Below are 7,602 nucleotides of genomic sequence, written 5' to 3' on the forward strand. Positions count from 1 at the left end.
TTTTGCTTAACCACCAAACAACATTAGGACTGTTGTTTTTCAGTCGTTTCTGTGTAGCTGTGTTCATGTTTAGGGTTGTTGTCTTCTCCCAAGTTGCATTTCTCTTGCAGACCGCAGCAAGTTTTCCTCCAGGATTTCTGTGTTTTGCTACATTCATTTGACCCTCTGCTCTCACAATCCATCCAGGGCCTGCTGCAGAGAAGTGTCAGCATGACGCTGCCTCCACCAAGAGTCATGGTAGGAATGCAGTTTTTCCGCTGATGTGCAAAGAGGTTAGAATTTATTTCCTCCAAAACATATTCTTGAACTTATCATACTATTATCTTAACACTTTGTTCATTTTGTGTGCCTCCTTTAAAGTTTCCACAGGCCTCCGTGCCCTTCTCGTAAGCATACCAATTTTAAAAAGCACACATCTGCATTTATTCCATATTTCGGTTTGACCTTACCGCAGTCTGGCGGATATTCGGTGCATTGGAAATTTTCTACCATCCCTCCTCTGATTTGTATTTTCAGTAGCTTTGAGATGTGCTTGTTAAAATTGTATCTCATCTCGTTGCAGATTTAAATATATATTTTTTAAACTGACTCAAAATCAATCCTATAGATAGAGTCATGTTTAACATAAAGTAGCCTATCATCCTTTAAGTCTAATATATACCACTTAAATAATAAAGTAGGCAAACACAGACAAACATTTGGAATTTGGACTGCTTTATAGAGATTTATAATCACTTTAAGGGGTCATTAAGTCATTTAAAAGTTGTTTTTCTTTAATCCAATAATTGTTAAATGAGAACAGATACTGCGGTTGTATGTTGTCAAATATATACATAAATACATATTTTAAAGAATAGTATGCCAACAAGTCCTCCGTGAAGCTACATATGAATGCTATCTAAAGCACTTTGTAACTTGCTTTCAAAGGGTTCTAGAAATAAAGTTTATTATTTTAATTAATCTATACATTCATTTCTCGGCGTTGAAGTTTACAAGTGCCAGTTATTATGGATTTTTACTGAAAAATGTACTTTATATTTGTTTTACTTAACTAACTGATGAGATACTGCATTAATTATTATCACGATTATTATATGTTTCCATGCTATATGATTACTGAATGATAGTCAAGATAATTCTTTTAGTTGTCGATTAATGAAATCACTAATATAAGATAACAAGATAATAAGATTACTGAAAGTTACTTTGAAAGTTACTAATTAGAGGTGATTAAGCTTTTTCAGATTTTTCTAACGTCCACTTTCAGACTCTGAACAAACAAACCTTTTACCTGCACAGTTCACCTTGTCCTCAAATCAAACTGAACTTGATGTATGTGTCATTTTATATTTACTATTTACAGCCAATGCTGTTTTTATGTTTAGTGTTTTGCATCTGAGATTAAACAAAAACAATGAGAAGAAATAATATATGATAGAAACATACATAATGATGATCACTGTCATTATGACTATTGTTATTGTATATTTTGTTTTATCCTGTGGTCTAAATATCTTAGTCTTCTATTTACAGTAGTCGCCTGCACATTAAACACAAAACAAATACTTATTATCACTAGTGACCAGCACATACTGGTTCTAATAACATTTTGGCACAAAAACCTTTTACTAGAAACAAAAACTAAACTATTTCAAAAGAAAAAAAAAGATTGTTAATTCTCAGAGTAAGGTTTTGAAAACAAAATCTGTTGGCCAACCAAAACCTTGCGCTTCCCAAATAATGTTTAAATGATTGAAGTGCTGCAGCAGAGACACTGACATCGTCGGATATAGAATATTGATTTAATCGCCACTCTTTTATCAAAAAAAGGAGTTTATAGTTTGGTTTAATTGCGCAGGAATTAACAATCCGGAGGTCGGCATTTATTTGTCTATTAGAAGCAATGCAAAACATCTGGAAACTGGAGCATTTATCTGATCAAGAAGCCAAATAAGCTTAAGCATCATAGATTATTACCTAAATCAGCAAATAATGTTCCACTAACACAGCTGTAGAAAGCATCTGCTGTTTCGGCTCACATGAGAGTTTTTTTTTTCCTCTGCGTAACATCTCGTCTCTTTTTTCCCTTGGTAACTTTATAGTCGGCCAACCCATTTTTCTGTCTTCTTCCCAGACTTTTTTTTTTTTTTTTTTNTTTTTTTTTTTTTTTTTTCATGTGGGCTAATACACAGGCCGGGCGCTGCAATTTCGGAATCTGCCCTTGTATATGGCGGACGAAAATTTCCACAGGAGGAACCGCAACACAAGCCCCGTGTGCAAGGCAAAGAAGCGGAGAGGCTGCACGGACCGCTCAAACCTCGGCAAATTCATGACTCATTACGCCATTACGCTTTACTAAAATGTAACGTAGCGAGTGGCGGAGGAGAGGAGAGAGAGAGAAGAAAAAAAAAAAGCGGTGGTGAATTTTTTTTTTTTTTATCATTTGGAATTTCTCATAACTAATTCACAATTTTTTTTTTTTTTTTTTTTTTTTTTTTGGAGGAAGCAGTTGTGCAGTCACCTCTGGTCGGGGGAGGGAGAAGATTTTCTGGAGCGGGAGCCTGTTTCGCATGAGCTGCATCGTTTTTGGAGGTATGTCAAACCGCTGTTTTCTTTTTTTTCTCATTTAGAAATCGTAAATTTGAGAAATTTCGGATGTTAAGTTTCAGCCCCCCCGCTACATAACCAAAAACGAGAGCTGGCAGTCTTGTTCTCGCTGCCACTAAACCAGGTGCAGGCTTTGAAGCCATCTGAAATAGACCTAATCTGTTGATGTTTTTTTTTTTTTTTTTTTTTTTCTTTCCTCCTCTCGGGGCTGAGGGGGGAAGCTAAATTTTTTAGTAATGAAGTTTGCGTGAAACTGCTTCGCTAGTCGTCTTGTGCATGTAGTTTGCTCGCATGTACGCCACCCAGGTGAAACTGTGTTTATTCCGGCGGAGCACAAGCGGACCGGGCGATAGTGGCAACATGAAGGACGATGAGGGGAGGAACAATCTGAAACACAAAAACCTCCTGCAGCCATGTTTTGTGAATTTTTTTTTTTCCTGCAAATTTGAGCAGAGCTCCGGAGTTGCCTCCTAAAGACACTCGCTCGGCCGCTAACGCCACTTTTCCTGCCGCCGTTTGACCGGTTTGTTCGTCGCACGCGGCGGAGAAAAGACACCAAAGTGTCGTCATGTCAAAATACATTTCGACTTTAATTTTTTTTTTATTATTTTTTTTTTGGGAGAGAGAAGGGGGGGGACATAGAGGATTTTAAATCTGCGGTGCCGTTGGCGCCACCTGTAGGCAGTCGTTTTTGAGAAATTAGAAATTGTAACGAGACTAGTTGTGGGGAGAGACTTATTTATTGGATTGTGTGCTGGTTGAGTTATATGCTTTGACGATGTGTTTGCATGCGGTTCAGCTGATTAGCACACTTGAGCTTTTTGCGTGCTAATTAGCGCTAAAGGAGCGTTTTTAAACTGCATTCAAAGCACTGAGCAAGAAGTCCCTTTTTTTGGGGGGGCTTTAGTCATAATGAGGAAAGGTTTCTGCAAGTCTTGCAATGTGTCTGAATAATATATAAATATCTATATATACATGTGTGTGTATGTATATTTATATGACTGTGCATCATCTACCTCCTCCCTATATCAATCCACATTAAACTCTCCTTTTTTCTCTTCCTCCTGCTGTTTTCTCCCCCCTCTAAATGCTTACTTGCATGTATTTTAATAGGCTTCCCATCTATAAGTTATTACTTGGTAAAATTAGAACAATTCAGACTTTTATTTCTGGAGATTGGAAATGTGTAAGCGGAAAGAAGAAGAAAAAAAAACTATCCAAAGTGAACTGAACAGCAGTGGAAGAAGAAAGACCATGTCAGCATAATTTGAGGGCAGGAAAAACAATCACAACCAGTGCCTCGACTGTTTATATTAATCCTGCAGACGCCAAACAGTTTCCCATCTTGCACGGCTTGCTTTTATTTTAATGTAAGGGAAACTGCAGAGGCCATTTTGCTGTGGGTAATTTTAATGCTGACCTTCAAATCTGTATTCATTCAATTCAAAGAGCTGCTGGAAATTGTATGGCTGCTATGCAAAAATCTGGGTGTAAATTCTGACCTTTGCTTGAAAAAGTCTAATCAAAATGCAGGAGTTTCAGTTAAAGTACAGAATTGGAAAGAGGCAACCAGTGTCATGAGTTTAATAGGGTTGGATCACTGTGTGAGTGATGGGAATGTTTATATGCAGAATACCTAAAGGACCAAGTAATAAGTTATAGAGCTCTCAGGAGTACTACTGCAGTCAGTGTTGTAAAGAGAAAAAAAAAGGAGAAGAAAAAAGGAGAAACACACCTTAAACCCCCGATTTGGTTAATAATGGGGAATGTATTCTCGCAGCGTTGTTCTAAGTAAGGTACGAGGAATGCTGGTCTGTCAGTACTTTAATGAACAAAAGCTTTGTTTCAGTGAGGATATTTGGAGGGAATAGTTTGGACAGAGAGGGGAAACTTGTCCCTCCAGGCTCTGATAAACACAAGATGGTGAGGGATCATATCACAGCCGGTTGGTTACAGGCTTTAAACATAGTTGCTGCTCTGATTGTCATTAACTTAGTACAAAGGCTTTCCTCTTCATTTAAAGACGAAGCCTCGGCCTTTTCATGTCATGCTATGTCTCTTTCGTTAATGCACAGCTAAAGATTAACTCTCAAATGTGTCCCTGAAAACATGCATCCCTTTAAAACATAGTGAACACCTTATGTTCTCTTATTTTCTTAGTGGCATGTTGAAAATGTCTGAAAATGGCTTCAGTTAAATTAGTCTCTGGGGAATGGCTTTTCAGGGGTTGGGAGTGCTGCATTAAAAAAATTCTGTGCATTCTGCACATATTTTTCCTGCCTCTTCCTTTGTAAAAATGAACCTTATTGGTTTCATGAATAATGCATAGGGATGTTCAATTGCTGCAGCAATGAAAATTAGGCCTGTTTACGTGCAGTGGTTATATACACAGAAGCTCCTTTTTTTTCTTGACCATTTCTGAAGGTAGAGCACAGCCTGAGTAGCTTTTCTGAAAATACAAATTTTCAGCAAAGCAAATCTCATTTCTTTGAGTGAAAAGGGGAGGGGTGAAACTCCTGCGGGTTTAATGAATCCATAAATCACAATAGTGCGAGGTTTGCTGCGCCTGCGTCAGTGTGCAGTGTAATTTTGATTTTCATCAAAAATTTAATCTGCCAGCCTACAAGGGTTTAGCAGCAGTCCGGATGCAGCCCTGAATTTCTAATTTTAGGGGCCTGATCTTTCAGGATTTATTTTTGTATAATTCAAGTCTGCTTTTCAATATCTCTTGTTATTAAATTTTAATTCGTGGCATTAACATATAGATTGAAAAGGTTTTTATGGGGTTTTTTGAGTGTATGCTGATGGAATTTTACTAGACGACACAGTTTCTTTTTCCAGAGCATCCCGTGTGTGTGTGTGAGAGGTGGGGTGGTGGTGGTGGTGGTGGTGGTGGGGGGAGGATTTATCCATTTCTCTGCATTATTGCTTTTTGAAATCGTTGGTCATACACCATCTTGGAAGACATTTATTACAGAGGACAGGAAAATGTGCATTTGATTAAAGAAACGGGGGGGAAAGCAAAGCATTTAGTGTGAAACAGGTTTTTGGTCAACCCTTGCTCCTCGTCACTGACTCTACTCTGGATAATACAAACATGCAGTCAAAGCAGTGATTGAAGTGACCCCCTCCATCCCCCCATTTTAGCTGATTCCTATTTTTAATCCCTCCAGAGTGGAAACATTTTCATGAGCCTTAAACAAATTTGTATTTTATATTTGGAATCTCCCTTCCAGTCTACTTAACATGCAGAGCATAGTGATTTTTGGCAACGCGAGGTACGATTTAAATCTTTCGAGGTTAGAAGCACAAGATTTCTTTCTGTTTTTTGTTGTTTTTTTTCTCCTTCCCTTTAACCAGTGATTGATTTACTACATTATTGTGCAGAGGCAGATACAGTACTGCCCAAATATAGGCCAATTATTTTAAGTACCTCGACGAAGCGCTCAATTCTGAACGGAGGTATGTCCTAGAGATGTTTTCCTTGTATGCCTAACCTCTTTATTTTGTAGCTCTAGAGAAATTTAGCACACTGATATACTGGTTGATACAGTGGTTTGTAGGCACGCATTGCCATTTTTTAAAACAGAGCTTGGCTAAAAGAGGAGAAAACTAGTTTTAATGAATTTACATTAATCACAACTGCCCCTTGTTTTTCACTGCCGAGGCTATCTACACATCTTTGATATCCAATTGCCATTTGATGATTTAATTTGAATACGTTTCCTGGCCTTGTGTTATTGTTTATCTCCTCTATTAGCCTTTTTTTTTTTTGGTTTAGTTGGTTTGGGTTGTGCTTTATTTGTAAGCAACATCAAGCAAACGTGCATCTGGTTTAGATTTTCATCCTGCCGTGGTGCTGTTGGTTACAGAATATCAGAAGCTTCAGACTATGAAAGAACATAAGGCCAGATGGCTAATTTTGCATTTTGACTTTAATTAGATGAAAACAGGCCACAACAGGCATTTTATATATTCAGGGTATGCATTCGAAATGCTGCACAGGAAATATTACATGGATGACTAAGGGACTGATGTAATTTAAATACGCGTGTGTCCTTGCTATTATTTCGCTGGTTTACAGATGGGGGGGAAAAAAGTCGGTTAAATTTGACTGTGTTTAGTTGGTTCCAGACTACAAGAGTCAGTTGTTTTTTGTTTAATGAGGCAATGGGATGCTTGCTTCATTTCCCCCCCCACCCCCCTCACAGTAGAGCACAAATCAATCAGGAGCCAATCAATATCAGCCGATATCCATTACAAAAAAAAGGGAGGGGGAGGAAAGATCATAAAATAAGTGAAACAAAGCTTGTCCGATATCGATTTCACGGCTTAATCTTTTGCCTTTTGTTTGCCGTTGGTATGAAATTAACAAATGGTGCTAACAGAGAATTTCTTACTCCTCGTGTAAACAAAATTGAAGACGAGCAGGACCCGGTTGCTGATTCTAACGATCGGTGACGAATAACATCCATTCAAGTAAAAGTCCTTCGAAATCCTACTAATGCAAAGGTAACACTTTATAATAACTATCCGTTATAACTAGTTAATAGATCATTTGTAAACTGTTAATTAGTGAGTAATTAACCACTTGTTAAGTGTTTGTTAATAGTTTGTTGATGATTCATAACGATGCCTTATAGATAGTTAATAAACCATTTACAAACTGTTAGTTAATGAGTTAGAAATGACTTGTTAACTGTATATTAATGATTTACAGCCATACCTTATAAACCAGTCATAGATCATGAACAAGCCATTAGTGAATTATTTACTAATGACTTGTTAAGTATCAGTTAATAGTTTATATATGTTATTGGGACGTTATTCTAAAGTTGCAACTATTCCTCATTTATTCCTCATACATTTAAGACAATGTTCAACATTCTATCTGTTGTATATCTTTGGTAAAATATAATACACAGAAAAGTCTATGGGTGTGTGCTTGTTCATGATCTATGACTGGTTTATAAGGTATGGCTGTAAATCATTAAT

The 7,602-nt window shown here is 37.3% G+C and overlaps 1 protein-coding gene across 5 annotated transcripts in view; it reads left to right on the forward strand.

The window, feature by feature from the left end:
- The first annotated feature begins 2,502 nt into the window (after nucleotides 1–2,502).
- The window catches only part of znf618 (zinc finger protein 618), a 36,116-nt gene continuing 31,016 nt past the window's right edge, over nucleotides 2,503–7,602 (forward strand). For all 5 annotated transcript variants that reach the window (XM_008298240.1, XM_008298242.1, XM_008298243.1 and 2 more), the window contains exon 1: nucleotides 2,503–2,592. The gene's annotated coding sequence lies outside the window, so the exon portion shown is untranslated. The remainder of the gene's footprint in view (nucleotides 2,593–7,602) is intronic.

The sequence above is a fragment of the Stegastes partitus genome, unplaced genomic scaffold (genome assembly GCF_000690725.1).
Source record: "Stegastes partitus isolate 25-593 unplaced genomic scaffold, Stegastes_partitus-1.0.2 Scaffold1297, whole genome shotgun sequence".
Lineage (NCBI taxonomy): Eukaryota > Metazoa > Chordata > Actinopteri > Pomacentridae > Stegastes > Stegastes partitus.